General features: G+C 45.1%; 1 long non-coding RNA gene across 3 annotated transcripts in view; it reads left to right on the top strand.

The window, feature by feature from the left end:
• Positions 1-7,576, top strand: part of LOC116577756 — a 31,811-nt gene extending 24,235 nt beyond the window's left edge. Inside the window, exons 1-5 of one of the 3 annotated variants that reach the window (XR_004280610.1) lie at positions 139-317; positions 1,736-1,809; positions 2,137-2,296; positions 2,562-2,797; positions 7,401-7,576. This is a non-coding gene — a long non-coding RNA (uncharacterized LOC116577756). Of the gene's footprint in view, positions 1-138; positions 318-1,735; positions 1,810-2,136; positions 2,297-2,561; positions 3,023-7,400 lie in introns of those variants that run through there. The other 2 variants (XR_004280609.1, XR_004280608.1) reach the window with 2 other exon arrangements.
• The last annotated feature ends 8,639 nt before the right edge of the window (positions 7,577-16,215 follow it).

Raw genomic sequence — 16,215 nt, 5'->3', positions numbered from 1 at the left:
TCTCTGCCTCCTTGTGATCTCTGCCTGTCAAATAAATAAATAAAATCTCAAAAAAAAAAAAAAAAAAAAAGAAGGGCCGCCAAGTACAGTGGTTAGAAGGGGTGTCCGCGTGCAGCATGGGGAGGGGAGACGCCAGTTAACCTCACCATTTCATCATCTCTAGTGAACCCAGGAAGAAATGGAGGCCCAGAGAGTCCGCACCGCCGAAGATCACACAGCTGGGGAGAGACCTTGAGCCTCCAGGTTGGGAACGTAGACCCGGCCTGATGTGCATGGGGCCTGGCCTCCCTCTGAAGAACAGCTGGACTGTGGACAAGGTGAGGCTGTGCCTCTAACAAGCATAAGATCACGGTCAACCGCCACCCCTCAGACCTGCGCTGCCCACGCCCTGATGCATCTTACCTTCATTCTGTGAAGCTACTCCTCTCCCCCTTTCTGGGGCAAAGTGACAGAAACTGTGAAGTTGTGTTCATGCACGGAGGTCCCTCTGGCCCCGACCACCAGAGTGCCTGCAGTGGCTTCATCCTCTGCTCTGGGTGGGGAGAAGCCATAAGGAACAGGTGGCCTGGATGGCAGCTGGGAAGAGGGACAGGGTAGCTGGGTGGCCTCACCTCGGGCCACTGGGCAGCTCCACCAGTGGGGCTGGAAAAAGTCCAAGGTCATGATCTGCCTTCAGGCTCAAAGGACAGGCTTATTCATGGGGATGATTCTCCTTTTTAGGGATGATAAACATAGATGGGAGTTTCCCAATTTCAGGGTCTGGGAGGAAATTCCAGACTTTCTGTTGAAGGCTGAGAAAACAGAGGGACTCTGGCCTTTTGAAAGTGGGGACATCAGGAGAAGTGAGGGGCAGAGGGGTAGGGGACATGCACAGAGGAATTGGGGCTTGGCTTGGATGCCTGGCCCCGGCTTCTTTGGGAATCAATGAGGAGAGGGCAGCAGGGCAGGAAATGTCAGGAAGCTCACTCTTGTGGTTGAGCTTCCATCCCTGGCTCTGTAGGGCCGCGAGTGTATGGCTGCATCTTGGCCCTGGTGTTGCCTCGCTTTCCTTCTGTCCCCCTGCAGAGAACCGAGCCAAGGACGTTTGTGGGAAATGACCCTAGAAGATGAAATCCTATGGCGCTGGTCCCATGACCTTCCCCGGGGGATCCCCTTCCCATATTGTCATCTCCCCAGTGGCAGTGACGCACATGCAGTGGGAGTCGGTGTCCAGGGGCTCCCATGATAGAAACAGCATGTTGCCCTTTATTAAGATAGGGTCATCAAAATGGGAGTGTTGGAGCTCCCCCGCAGTGGGTCTGGGTATATTGGGTATACTGGGTGATCTATGGAAAAATCCTGATCTGGAGTTCTCAGGGTCTCAGTTCTTGGGGTCTGATGGGAGGCAGAGGGAGGCAGTGGGGAGCTAGGCAGCCTGGGGGGCAGGGGTGGAATTGCAGCTCCCGGGAGGGGGTGCAGGGCAGCTCAGCCAGGACAGTCCCCGCATGGGTAACTGGAAAGACTCTAGTGCAGAGCGGGGGCCCAGGCACCCGATGAGGACAGCGGGGGGTGACAGATAGCCTGTCAGTGCTATTTACACGTGGGGTCTTTCCAAGTCTGGGCTTGCACCCACTGTGCAGGGTGAGGGACGACGAGCTGGAATGGGCTCCTGGCACTTGGTATGAGGCTACAAGGTGCAAAACATGTGCAAAGAAAAAAAAAGATCACTATTTGCTTTTCTTTTTATTCCTCCCAGTACCTGCAAGAAATCCTTTCTGCAGCTGCCGAGAGTGAAATGTTGGTGGTTAAGGGTTTGAGTCTGCACAGCCGGTGAGGGGCCTGTCCAGGGTCACAACACTGTTCCGCGTGACCTGAAGAATGTCTTGGGGCGGCCGGTCACCTTCCTGTGTGTGTGTGCATGTGGGGGGCGGGGGTGGAGGATAAGACAAACGCGCTAGTACCTATCCTCTGTGACAGGCTGTGAACCACCCGTGGGAGGTGCTGTGTGTCCCAAAGGGGACCCCCTCATCGCACGTACAGTGGCCAGTGTGGAGAGAGATGGTGATGAGATGGAGGTTTGCCCACCGAGAGAGGAAGGGGGGTCCCACGTACAAAACACTGCAAAGATCAGCTTGGGCATCTCTCTCTTCCCCTAAGCCTTTGTCCAGACTGTCAATGACCGGAACCGGCCCTGGGACCCAGGCAAGGCCACTCTTGAAGTTTCCTCGAGTACCTGGTGCAGACCAGGGCTTCTCAACACTGAGCTGGGCTGAACCACGGATTGGAGCCCAGGCTTCAAGAGGAGGGAACTGACCAGGTTGGGAACTGACTTTGACTGTGTTCAGTGGGATGCGTTTAGACTCACTGATCCTCACCTTAGTCTCTACAAGACAATCAGGGACGGGGTGAAGTGTTCACAAGGAGCAGAGGGAAGAGAGAAGAAGTGAGATGAGGAGGGTTGGGGATGAAAAGGAGTGAAGAGGGAAGGACTCGAGCTGATTGGCCTGTGTCATCTTAGCAAGGGGCATCGCATTGAATCCTTGCAATGTTCACGGTCAGTGTGTTCTGCTTTTGTTCATTAGGCTGAACCTGATGGTCAGTGAGCTACAGTGACTTGCCTGAGGTGATCAGGTTCACACCTGACCTATTTGCGGTGTGCCCCAAGACTGCTTGACTGCAAAGTCCAGAGTTGTGTTCCCTCCTCCACTTTTCCTCCCAAGACCGTCTGCACACTGATCCCTTCACCAGAGCATTCTACAGTGGCGACTCTCCATTCCATTTTAGTGACGGCTACCTCAGAGCCATCGAAGCATCGAGAGTAAGTCTTTCAGTCAACTCAGAAGAAGGAGACCTGAGCAGCTTAAGGAAGGGGACTATACGATTGGAAAAGAAGTGTAGAATGCCCTGTCTCATGTTTGGGTGGCTACCACCCAGCCTCAGAAAAACAGCTTCAATTCAAAGCCTATGTCCTACTTTTTACTTTTCCCTACTTCCTGATTTGGAAATACAAGTAGTAAGCTGTATATAGCGGCCTTTCATACAACGCACGCATCTATTACTTTTTCCATGTCTCCAAGTCACTGGGTGTGGCTTGGTCTACTTAGTTCCAGAAACCACTTACAAGAGCCAGGTCACAGGAGTAAATTTAACCTCAAACCAGATCATTGGGTATGTAGGACGTGACCTCTTTTTACACTGATGATTCATGTATTGAGTCAAAGTTGGGTTTGGGGCCTTCTAGAGCCAAGAAGTCTAGTTATTGGGTCTTTTCCTCTCTTGGAGATGGTTCTTTTCTGATCGGGCTGTGTTTTATAAACTGCATGTAGAAAATGGAACATTTGACCGACCTTCCTTCTTTCCTTCTTCCTTCTTACATTTATTTGAATGCATATTATGCTCCTGCCCTTATTGTGAGGAACGAGGAAAACTCCCTGCCCTCAGGGAGGGTGTTCAGGGTCTGCAGACCCCCAAATGACTTGGCAAATCCCAACATTACACCTACTGCAATGAAAGTTTGCATAGAACCCTGCATCCAAATCTGCCAAAGGAGGAAAACTTCAGTTACAAATGTTCAGAGCCTGGATACGGCCTTTGCGATGGAAGAGGGGTTTCCTCTAGGATCTAGTTCTTTTCTGTAGAGCCACGATGGTCTCAGGGGACCACTGCAGCCCAGCCAGAAACAGGTAGGTAGTCGGGACAGGTGAATCAGGAAAGGGGGTGATCTGTTGTCTTGAGCTGAAGCCCACTGATGAAGAGAACATGGTAACAGGTCTCCCGGGACTCACCTGGCTCCTCCCTCAGAGATGTTGGGAACTCAGGGCCCAGGGCTGTTGGAGATGTCGCCTTTAAGACAGTGGTGGCTGTGGCTGCCTTCTTGGGCCTTGTGATGGTACTTCTAGTACCTCTAGGCCCCATCAGATCAGTTACCTGCACAAGGAAAGAACCATGATGTTAAATCACGAAGGATTTTCCAATAAAGTGGTTGAAGGGGGAAAAAAAAAAAAGGGAAGCCAACTGGGCTTCAGAAGGGACAGAGGCCAATTTCCTTTAGTCTGGAGCTCCAAGTACAGCAGAATTTCCTGATTTCTTGTCTCAGATTTTAAGGCCACCTTGGGGCTATCTGGCCTATGGTGTGTACCAGAGGTTTGATGTTGTGATCTCAGAGCTGGACAGGGACCATCCCTTCCCCAGCCCCTGTTGTCTCCCTCCCAGAGTCTGATAGAGTCTCACACAGTTCTGGAGAAAGGGCAGTTCACCAGTAACTAAGAGAACCATGAATGGTTAACAGAATGGGAGCCCATTCTGCACCATGAAGGGTATGGGGGAGATTAATTTCTTCTCAACAATAACTGTTCTCCCCACCAGTTCCCAGTTCAGCCAGTAGCTACCCCAGGCACGAATAGAAGGAAGGGGACCCTCTTTTTTGTGGGGTTTCTGATGTGAATATTCTGTACCTGTGTGTGCACGTGTGTGTTGGAGTGGAAAGAGCTACCATGCTGTTGTCGCAGTAGATTCCCGAAGAAAGCAGAGAAACAAGAGTCATTGGAGACCAGGTCTTTGGGTGGGCAGGTATGCGCTTTCGAGTATGGCCAACTGTTGAGAGAAATTTCTGGACCCATACAAACGTTCCCATGCCCTAAAATGGGTATGTTATTATTTGCTTTCACTTACCCACAACCTCCACACAGCCCCAGGCCTTGGTCTCTGACTCGAAATGACAGACACCATGACAGATACGAAAATGAAGATGAGTCATCCTCAAATTTTGCTTTTTTGATCGATAAAATACCTGCTGTGCATGCAGGCTCCCATCTGTAACTGCTGTTTGCAACCAGCCCATCAGGTTGCTCTCAGGACAAGCTCACGTTCCAGAAATTAACCTATCTATCTGCAAGAAAAAACATGTTACCGCGAGAGCCTCTCAGGAGTGTGCTTTGACGTCAGTGTTCCATGAGAGAGGAAGGGATGAGAAAGGGGGTTGACGGAGGACAAGGTGTGATGGAAACCATAACTGGTATCGTTGTTTTTGACACAACTCTCTGGGCCACCCTGGTGCACTGCCATCCTCTCTCAAGACTGACCCCTTTCATGAAACTCTGGTTTTCCAGAATGACCCGAAGGCTTTCTGAAAATGCAGATTTCTGGGCTCTTCCTGCCAAGATCCAGTAGATATATGCAGCAGGGAAAGCAAATTTTACACCAGCCATCCCACTGTGTCAATGCCTGAACGAGATAATGATTCATTTCTCAAGCCACAATCCAGTATAAGTTAGTGGGGTGGAGTTCTCTGGAGTTGATCTGGACATATTCTTCTCCTGGTTATTCTGGGACCCCAGACTCCTCCATCTTGGCTTCTACCCTTCCTTGTAGCTTCAGAGTCCTGAGATAAGAGCATGAAATGAAGGGGTGCAGAGACGACACACCTGCTCTTAATTTCTGCAGCAAAGAGGTGACCGTGTTACTTCCATTCACCTCCCATTCGTGAGAACTGGTTCCACACCTCCATGCTGCGCCCCGGGGAAACAGAGTCTAATGCCCAGAAGAGAAAGGGATCTTGGTGAAAAGTTAGCCAGACCCAGCCACTATCTGGGATGGGGACATACATGTTATTTGCTACAAGCATCCTTGGCAAGTCTAACAAAGATGGCGTGATGCCCATATTCTTGAGAAATACTTAGCCACAGACACCTGCGTGGGTAATAGCAGGTGGGTGCTAATCCACTTACAGATCTTGGAGCCTGGCTCGTGGGGGCAGACATGTAAATATACAAAGCAAACCTCCAGAGCGATCTAGTGTTTTCAGGGTGGTGGTTCTTATCCGCACGGAAGGTTCTTGTCCGCACGGAAGGTCTCCAGCTGCTGCTCCAGCCCACAATTCCCTGTCCCCGGGACTGGAAGACTCCTCACATCCCTTGGGAACTTGCGTTCTTCTTCTATAAAGTGGGAATGTGAACACACGACATCAGATTAAGTCAGTCGAAGGTGTATTAGTAACCAGCCGTGCAGTAGGTATACAATAAATGTTACAAGTATTTAGCAGAGGGTGGTCAAAGGGTTATAAACTTCCAGTGAGGACATGAATATGTTATGGAGTTGTCACTGACCCCGTGGACACTATGATTAACAATATTGTATGTTTCAAAGTTGCTAAGAGAGTAGATATTACAAGTTTGTCACACAGGGGTGAGGGCGGGGAGAAATTGTAACTACGTGAAACAGGTTGAGTAGACTCATGGCAATCATTTTGTGATACACGCACACATCAGATCATTATGTTTACGAATTTAACTAATACAAGATTACATATCAGTTGTATCTCAGAAAAACTGGAGGAAAATTATCGTCAAAATGAGAACTTAAAAAAACTTGTATCGACCACTGTGAGCTTGATAGTTTCCCAATACTTAAAGGTTTCATGGGTGCGTGGTGGCTCTGTCATTAGACATCTGCTTTCCGCTCAAGTCATGATCCCAGGGTGCCAGGATCCAGTCCCGCATCGGGCTCTCCACTCAGTGGGGAGTCCGCTTCTTCCTCTCCTTCTGCTTCTCTCTCTGTCTCTCATGAGTAAATAAATAAAAGATTTGAAAAAAAATAAATTCAAAATACTTTGCTGGTGAGATTAGTGAATCTAATATTTGACACTATGTAATAAAATCTGTCAACATTTGAATGTCTGCCTACCTGCATAAAGCAATACTTTCCAAATGACCAATGTTTAAATTTTTTTTAATTTGGTGAAAGCTTTGATCACAATTCAGAACATTTACATAAGAGGGTTTCATCTGCTTTAAACTAATGAGCTTGGTTTACTAGAAAGTGCAGAATGAAAAATGAACAAAGTTTTAGGCCCAATAAACCAATATGGGAAGGATTGATTTGGCCCATAAGAGCCAGATCTGATCCTCCTGACTGCTTTGTTATGTTGTTAAATTGGTTCAATGCAGCATGTGAACAATTTTTGGAAGCCTCATCTTACGATGATTGCATGCTACTTTTTCAAAATACAAAAAGAAAAAAAAAAGTTTCGTGGATATAATTCTGGCCATCTGTTCACAAAGGAAACAGGATTATTTTAAGTGAATTTTTAATTTTAGCATAATATTTATTTTTTTAAAGATTTTATTTATTTATTTGACAGATAGAGATCACGAGTAGGCACAGAGGCAGGCAGAGAGAGAAGGGGAAGCAGGCTCCCTGCTGAGCGGAGAGACCGATGCGGGGCTCAATCCCAGGGCCCTGAGATCATGACCTGAGCCGAAGGCAGAAGCTTTAACCCACTGAGTCACCCAGGTGCCCCAGCACAATATTTCTTAAAGGGGACTGTTAATTGGGTAGGTAGTGTCTGAATTTCTTGAACTTCTTTAAAATTAAAAAATTGTTTTTGTATTTTTGACATTCTTTTATTTTTTAATGTTTTGTAGCTGTCAACACTCTGAGGTTTGGAGCCATGCAGACCCAGGTTCAAGTACTCTCACTACAACCTACTAGCCCTGGGGAATAGAAGAAAGTCTACTTCCTTTTTCTTGACCTTCATTTTCTTATTTTCATAGTCATAATTGATACCAGTATCTCCATGAGGTTATTTTGAGGATTAAGTCAAGTAAATTTTTATAAAGCACTTAGCATTGTGCCTGACCCCTAGGAAATACTCAGTAAATGTTTTCTGTTATTTTATATACCACCATCAACATCGCTGACAGATAACCACTAATGATCTATCCTGATTGCTATCTGAAGGAAGATTCCTTAGACGATGAAAGCAGTGTTAGTAGCAGGATAGCATAAAAAGACAAAAGGGCCTTCAGGATAACAAACAAAGTACTTCATAAGCTGTTGTCAATAAGCTATTGACATAGGGAAGCTTATATTTCTATGATAGGGACTAAGCAATCGCAAAAACCAGGGTAGTAAATATTCAATGTACATTATAATTGGAACTCACCATCTTTTATTCCTCATGTAAAATACTCCATATCCATCAATTTGTCAATGATTAATTTGCATGATGTGATCTACAGAAGAAATTTTCCATACTTCAAATGTATTTTTCAATATATAGAAATCATTTTTTTCCCCAGTTCTACTTAGGTATAATTGACAAATATAAGAAATTTTTTTCTTAAAATGTATTTAGCAGAGGACTGGGCTTCTAAGGTCCTAGGAGAATGATGAAATCCATAGTCCAGGAACAGAGTCCACCCTTCTTATTCAAAGTGTGACACACTCACCAGCAACATTTTCCTCACTTGAACTTACTAGAAATGCAGGCTCTCAGGCCCCACCTAGGATCCACTGACTCAGTATCCATAATTTCCCAAGGGGGTATAGCTCAGGGGTAGAGCATTTGACTGCATAATTTCCCAGGACCAGCAGGTGATTCTGCCATTTGACAAGATATGCACACAAAGAGAGACCACCTGGGGCCTCATTAGCACGAGTCCCTGCATTTGAGGAAGACGCTCTAAGAGTGGAGTGTGAAGGGGTGTGGCAAGCACAGATGGCCTGGGAGAGAGCAGATGGTGGCAATCATGCTGGGAAGTTGTGATCTGCATGACCTCACAGACCTATTGGGCTATCCTTGACCTTCCAATTGAGGGCGCCATTTTGGAGCTATCCTTCTCTCTGTCCTTCACTCAGGTGTGTGGTCCATATCTTGCTGAGACCTCTCTATTATTTCTTAGAAAAAGCATCTTTTTTGTTTTTGAGATTGAGGGATGATGATCTAGGACAGACATGGGCTCCTAGAAAAGGTGGGCACAGACTGAGTGTTGAAACTTTAGCATCCTAACTGGTGATGCCAACGGTCTAGAGAAGATTGTGGCTCCAAATAGTCATTATGGAGGGGTACAGTTATGTTACGCTGACAAAAGATTGAAAGCAGATTGGACAAGACATTGAAATAATGGAGGGGAAACCCCACAGTATATAACCTTTGCATTGTGTGTGAAGAAGCCATAGCCCACTCCCATGGGCCTGGAAGACAGCATAAGTCAGCAGTCACATTAGTAATAAATGCAGGATCTCCGTCTCTCTCAGATTATCTAAATTCTGTTAACTACATAATAACAAACAAATAAGTAAAAGAATAAATAAACAATAAATAAAATAAACAAAACAAAACAAATAAAAACAAACAAACAAAATAGCAACATTTATTTGTACGGAGCTTTACAATTATTTAACAATTTATTTATATGTTTGTTTATTTTTGGAAATATTTATTGAACATTTTCTGTGTATCAGAAGCTGGGCCAGGTACCAGGATTACAGTAGTGAAGGAACCATACATAAGCTCATCTCAATAGAATTTATGCTGAAGTGGTTTTTCACCATAGTGGGTTTGCTGAAGTTCTGTTGAACATTTACTATGTGTCAATCACTGGGCCAGGCACAGTAGCTCCCCACCCCCTGCCAAGGAATCATCACAACTCTCTGATTTGATACCTTTACTATCTTCTTTACCCAACCAGGGTTGATCAGAGTACACACGTCTCAGAAGTTCAGACTTTCCCAAAGGGATTTAAATAGCTGTTGGTGGGTCAACGAACAACCCACATTCTTGACTGTTAGATGCTCACCCTTTACGACCTTGACCTATACATATTCTGACAATTACAATGGACCTGAGCCTTGAAACGGGGTAGGGTTTAAGAGATGGAGAAGAGCATTCCAGGAGCTGGAGCTTGAGTAAGTGGGTGAAGGTAATGAAATGACAGTATCCCATGGGGATAGGGAATCATTTCTGGAATTAGGAGCCGAGGCCTCTAAGTGAAGCCTGCCCTTCAGAAATGACAGACATTGCCCAGGGTGGATAGAACACAGTGTCTGCAGAAGCCATGGCCGGAAAGGTTGGATTGGTTCAGATTGAGGGGGGACCTGAATGCCACTTCAAGAAGTTGGTCTTTTATCCCTAGGCAACACTTGGAGGGCAAGGAGGTCAGAGTTCTATAGAAGGAGATAGCTCCCACAGGGGAGTATATTCTGGCATAGCGTAGCAGAGATGGTGAACAGTGCAAAAAGATAGAAAATGGTTAGAGATCTGTTGCCATACCCCTTCCCAGCCTCTTTACCCTGTCAGATAGTGAGCTAACCACTTCCCCCTCGCTGCAATGCCTAAACCTATCAAAATGCAGATTCTGATTGGACAGGTCTGGGGTGGGGTATGAGATCCTGCATTTCTATTAAGATCCCAGGGGAGGCAGGTGCTGCTTCTTTGGGGACCACACCTTATGTAGCCAGATGCCGAAAGTGATGACAACACATGCAGAGACACAGAGCCAGAGACGCCTACCACGTGTCTGCGATTTTTCTGGGTCCTTTGCACTCTGCCTTCATTCAGATGCTTAATAACCAAGAGACAGGATTGTTAACCCTATTTCACTATGAAGGAACTGGACCTCGGAGGGCTTAGGTATCTTGTTTAAAGTCACACACACCATTTGGTCCAGTCTCTCCGCAACAGAATAGACAAAATGCAGACAGACAGCCCCTGAACTTCTAATTAAATTTAGATTCTGTCTGCAGAAACCCTGTCGCCACATATGAACCACAAGAAAGAGTCAGTCATTACTCACATACGGAAAAGGAAGGAAGAAGCAGTTTTCTCTTTTTATCTCGTGACCAAAAGGGTTGCCTCTAAGGAACAGGCCTGCATGATGGCAGGTGAAGACAGGGAAGTCTACCAGATCCGTGAAGTAAGTGTCTTTAAAGGCAAACATTTGATGTGGCATCCTTCTGCCGTGGGGAGGAAGCAGTCATGACAAGCCACAGAGGGTGGGCAAAAAGCCATTTGTATCTCTGTGTAAACGCTCCTGGCTAGGGACTCAACCTGGCAGGCAGCCCAGGAATGTCTCATGTCTCCGGTGGGGGAATTCATGATGCAGAGAGCACTCAGTTGTGTTAAATAATCTGTCATTGCAACATCCATGCCTGGGCTTTCCCGCTTCCTCCGGCCAGATCTGGAAAGCTAATCAGAGGCCACAGAAGGAGGTGAAGTTTAGGGTCTGGGCTGAAAAATGCCACGGGAACAGCAAGAGGTAGAGGCTGAGGATGGCTCCAAAGGTCTCCCTCTCCCCTCCAGAAGAGGCTCTCTGCCCTTACTTGGACTGGCTTGGCCAGGAAATAAGCCAACACAGATTTGACACACAGGGCGATGCTCGAGAGTTGACTTTCAGAGCCCAGTACGTGGTGGCAGGAAAGGCTGTTATTTGTGAAGGACTAGGTCTTCCTCAAGGTGTCCAAGCCTCACCCTGGACCTAGTGAATCAAAATTTATAGAACTGAGGATGGATCTTTTTTTTTAAGCAATTTTTCCAGGTGACTTCTATGCACTTTGAAACTGGAGAACTACTCAGACTCTATTAGCAAAATGGGGAACATGGACAGTATAAAGAAGAGAATATAGGCTCCAGGGTCAGAGAATCCCAGAGTTGTGTCCCATCCCTATGGCAACCAGCAGCGTGACTTTGCGTGAATCATTTGACCTCATTGACTCTTCTATAAATGGGTTCATGACGATCTGTGCAGAGGATGGTTGCAAAGGTCCCATAGGTATGAGGTCTGCAAATGCCTGCTTCATGTCAAGTGTCCCGTAAATATTCAGGGACTTGATTTCAGCATCTCCTGGGCCCCAGTCTTGTTTCTTGTTGAAATGGCCTCAGGAACTCATCTACATAAGACGTTTGCAATGGGGGCAGGCAGCAGAGCATGGGGAGATGGGAGGAAATCAGATGATGTAGTAGGATTTATTTTCATTAGGGTTGATGCTTTGCATTAAGATGCTTTGCTTTAAGATGGATGTGACCATCAGGACCTCAGCAGCCTGGGACGTGTGCTGACTCCAACAAGATGTATTTTTAAAAGACACAGGCATCAGCTTAGAAAAATAAGTAAATAAAAGGTTTGGGAAAGATACTGGTTTGTGATCCACAATTTTAGGGGCAACCAGGAGGCTCTGGATAGTCCTGGGTGGTCCCACCCCGTGGCATAAGGGGTGCCCTTGGGCTTCATTAGAAGAGATACAAGCTTTGAAAGGAGGCAGTCAGAGATGCCCTTTTTCCTCTCCGCTGGTCTGAGCAGCTCTCAGACCTTCCCACGCTGTGGGTGGTGGCGGCGTGGGGGCTGTGTGTGTGGATCTTATCCCTAGAGGAGACGAAATGTGGTGGTGAAGGAAGTCGTGTGTTTGGGGAGCTGTTCAGGGAGAAGAGTGGTTTAGCTTTAACAAAAAAGGGGCAATTGCAACGGCTGTTTGCAAGATCTGAAGGTACCGACAGGAAGTTGGACGGAAGGATCAGCCTTAGGGACAATGGGTGGAAACTACCAAGACTCAGACTTCAGTTCCTTCATGGAAGAACCCAGTAACAGCTGTATTGTTGATCGTTCTACTGAACGTGCCCGACGGCTTTATGTCATCAACCCTCGGACAGCCTTGCCAACCAGGCATACTTTTCCCTGTTTCTCAGATGAGGAAACGGGTTCAGAGAGAGGAAGTGACTTGGCAAAATCATGCAGATCAGAAGAAGGGTAGTCAAAGATCTAAACCTCTAGACTCTCAAGACTCCTCTTGTTTCCCCTGTGCTGGCCTGATTTTCTGACAAGCAGAGGGGCGGGAAAGAGGGATGAGTTGGTCTGGAAGGTAATGAGCTCCCTGTCCAAGGATTCCACGAAAGGATTCAGTGGAAGTTGATCCTAGGAGTTAAGGTCTTAGACTCTGGAATCATATGCCACCTTATAAGTAAGCCATTTGTGGAGGGTTTTTTGTTTTTTGTTTTTGTTTATTTGTTTTCTGTTTCATAGACCAGCTAGAGTGTAAAGACTTGTCAGGGACCCAGATACTCGTAGTGAGGGCCCAGCAAAAGACAGCTTTTAAAATGGGCTAGAGTCAGTTGTGATGGCCTTGAAGTTCCCCCCAGTCCTAAGAATGCACAGGTGGTTTTGGCTCATCACACATAGGGCAAGCCTGCCTTCCTCCATTCTGGAGATTCCTTGGAATTAGCTTTGACTCTAAGTCTCTATGACCAAGTCATTGTCAACTCCCAAGAGCTAACCTTTCAGTCTCAGACTTGGTGTAGACTTCTGTGCTAGATTAAAGCCAGGGTCACCAGTGAGCACGGAAGAGGAATGCCAGTGGAAGTTGAAGGTGTCTTGCTTCTTGGAGCAGAAAGAACATGACTTTGGGTTTGAATCTTGTGTCCTTCACTGCTTGATGGAGAGCGTATGTAAGTCACTTAACATATTTGGGCCTCGGTTTACATGTCATTGAATGGGATTATCAACACCTAACAAAGCTAGGTAAAATCTAGAAGGCTGCATATATGCACAGCACTGTGCATAGGCCAGGAAAGTCTTTTTACTTTTATTTTTAAAATATTTTATTTATTTATTTATTTGAGAGAGAGAATTAGAGAAAGAGAGAGCATGAGAGGAGGAAGGTCCCTACTAAGCAGGGAGCCTGATGCAGGACTCGATTCCAGGACTCTGGGATCATGACCTGAGCTGAAGGCAGTTGCTTAACCAACTGAGCCACCCAGGTGCTAGGAAAGTCCTAGGCCAGGAAAGTCTTAAAAGACCCTAAGTTCTCACCTCTGGCTAACCCTGAGACACTAAGCAAGCAGGAGGTGAAAGCTAAAGTTGGGTTATAAGCACCAGCTGAAGTTGAAGGTATGACCCAACACAAACCCAGGGCCCTTTGGCAAAGACTGGGAGACTTACTGGTTCCAGACATCTAGGGAAATCTTCGTCCAACCACTACTTTACAACAAGCTAACTAAGAAGGGGTTTCTGTGGTCATGCATAACAAAAAAATGCAGACTTCATAGAATTAGTTCAGAAAGATCACTAACAAACAAAAAAGAAACAATAACAAACCTTGGGCAGAGGAGAGTCTCTGATTTTCAGGGTTGCCACATTATATTATTCCAGATTCCAACAAAAAACTTGTGAGACATGAAAAGAAACAAGAATGTAAGGCATATACACAGGGAGGAAAAATCAATATAAACTCTCCTTGAGGAATCCCAGATAGACTTCCAGAGGAAGACCTTAAATTATGTATTTTAAATATCTTTAAAAACTAAAAGAAACCATATCTAAAGAACTAAAGGAAAGTATGAGAATGGTATGTCACTAAATAGAGAGTATTAGTAAGTATATGGGAGTTATTAAAAACAACCAATAGAAACCGTGAAGTTGAAAAATACAACAGAAATGAAAGATTTCCTAGAGGAGTTCAACATCAAATTTGAGTAAGCAGGGGAAAGAATCAAGAAAGATGAAAATACGTCTGTTGAAATGATCCAGTCTGAGAATAGAAGGGGAAAAAAAGAAAAAAAAATTAGAACAGAAATTTGAGATTTACAGATCACAAAAATTTGTACCAACATACGCAGAATGGGAGTCCCAGAGAGAGGGAAGAGAGAGAAAGGTGACAAAGAAATATTTGCATAAATAATGGCTTAAAAATCTCCAAATTTGATGGAAAATATTAATCTACCAACCTTAAAATCTGAATGAACTTCAAGTAGGATAAATGTAGATAGATCTATACCAAGACACATCATAATCAGACCTTTGAAAGCAAAGACAATGAGACAATGTGAAAGCAGCAAGAGGGAAGTAATTCATCACGTATAAAATGTGCTCCATAGTATTAACAGCTGATTTATCACCAAAAACTACATAGGCCAGGAGGCAGAGGCTTGATTTATTTAAAGAGCTGAAAGCAAGAACTATCAACCAAGAGCTCTGTATCGGACAAAACAATCCTTTAAAAGTGAAGAAGAAATTAAGGCATTCTCACTTACATAAAAACTGAGAAATTTTGCTGCTTAGTAGATTAGTTCTACAGGAAATACTAGAGTGAGGGGGCCCTGGGTGGCTCAGTTGGTTAAGTGTCTGCCTTCAGCTCAGGTCATGATCCTAGGGTCCTGGGATCGAGTCCTACATCTGGCTCCTTCCTCAGTGGGAAGCCTGCTTCTTCTCTCCCTCTGCCCCTCTCCCTGTTAGTGCTCTCTCTCAAATAAATAAATAAAATCTTTTTTTAAAAAGTACTAAGGATGAGTCCCTTCAGGCTGAAATAAAATAGACTAGGCAAACACTAGAATTCACATAAAGAAATAAAAAGAATCAGTGGTGCCTGGGTGGCTCAGTGGGTTAAGCCTCTGCCTTCATCTCCGGTCATGATCTCAGGGTCCTGGGATCGAGCCCCATATCAGGCTCTCTGCTCAGCAGGGAGCCTGCTTCCCTCCTCTCTCTCTGCCTGCCTCTCTGCCTACTTGTGATCTGTCAAATAAATAAATAAAATCTTTAAAAAAAAGAAAAGAAATAAAGAGTATCAGTAAAAGCAATATATAAATTAATATAAAAGACAATGGGAATATATTTTTGGTTTCATTTTTCTTTTACTGCATTTTTATTTGTTTGTATTTTTATTTATATTTTTCTCTTATCTGATGCAAGAGACAGCTGTATAAAGCAATAACACTAAGTACGTGTTGACATAAATACAATGTATAAAGATGTATTTTGTATGACAATAATAGCAAAAAATTAAAAAAAAAAACCCCACAGGGGTTAAGGAATGAAGTTATATGGAAACAACATTTTTAAAAAATGTTTTATTTATTTATTTGACACAGACAGAGAGAGAGACAGCATAAGCAGCTGAATGGCAGGCAGAGGGAGAGGGAGAACCAGGCTTCCTGCTCAGTGGGGAGCCCAACTCAGGGCTTGATCCCAGGACCCGGGGATCATGACCTGAGCTGAAAGTAGATGCTCTACTGTCTGAGCCACCCAGGCACTCCTTGAAACAACACTTTTAATATACCACTGAAATTTGGTTGATATTAATACAAACTAGATTATTATAAATTAAGATGTTAATTGTAATTCCCAAACATGCAGTAAGAAAATAAATTTTAAAAAGAGTAGTTAAGGGGCGCTTGGGTGTCTCAATGGGTTAAAGCCTCTGCCTTCAGCTCAGGTCATGATCCCAGGGTCCTGGGATTGAGCCCCGCATCGGGCTTTCTGCTTGGCAGGGAGCCTGCTTCCCCCTCTCTCTCTGCCTCCTCTCTGCCTACTTGTGATTTCTGTCTGTCAAATAAATAAATAAAATCTTTAAAAAAAAAAAAAGAGTAGTTAAAGAAAATAGGAGAGGGTGCCTGGGTTGCTCAGTTGGTTAAGCAACTGCCTTTGGCTCAGGTCATGATCCCAAAGTCCCAAGATTGAGTCCCACATCAGG

This window comes from Mustela erminea, chromosome 18, assembly GCF_009829155.1.
Source record: "Mustela erminea isolate mMusErm1 chromosome 18, mMusErm1.Pri, whole genome shotgun sequence".
In the NCBI taxonomy this organism is placed as follows: domain Eukaryota; kingdom Metazoa; phylum Chordata; class Mammalia; order Carnivora; family Mustelidae; genus Mustela; species Mustela erminea.
The sequence above is the reverse complement of the archived record's forward strand: the minus strand, read 5'-3'. Positions and strand labels throughout refer to the sequence as shown.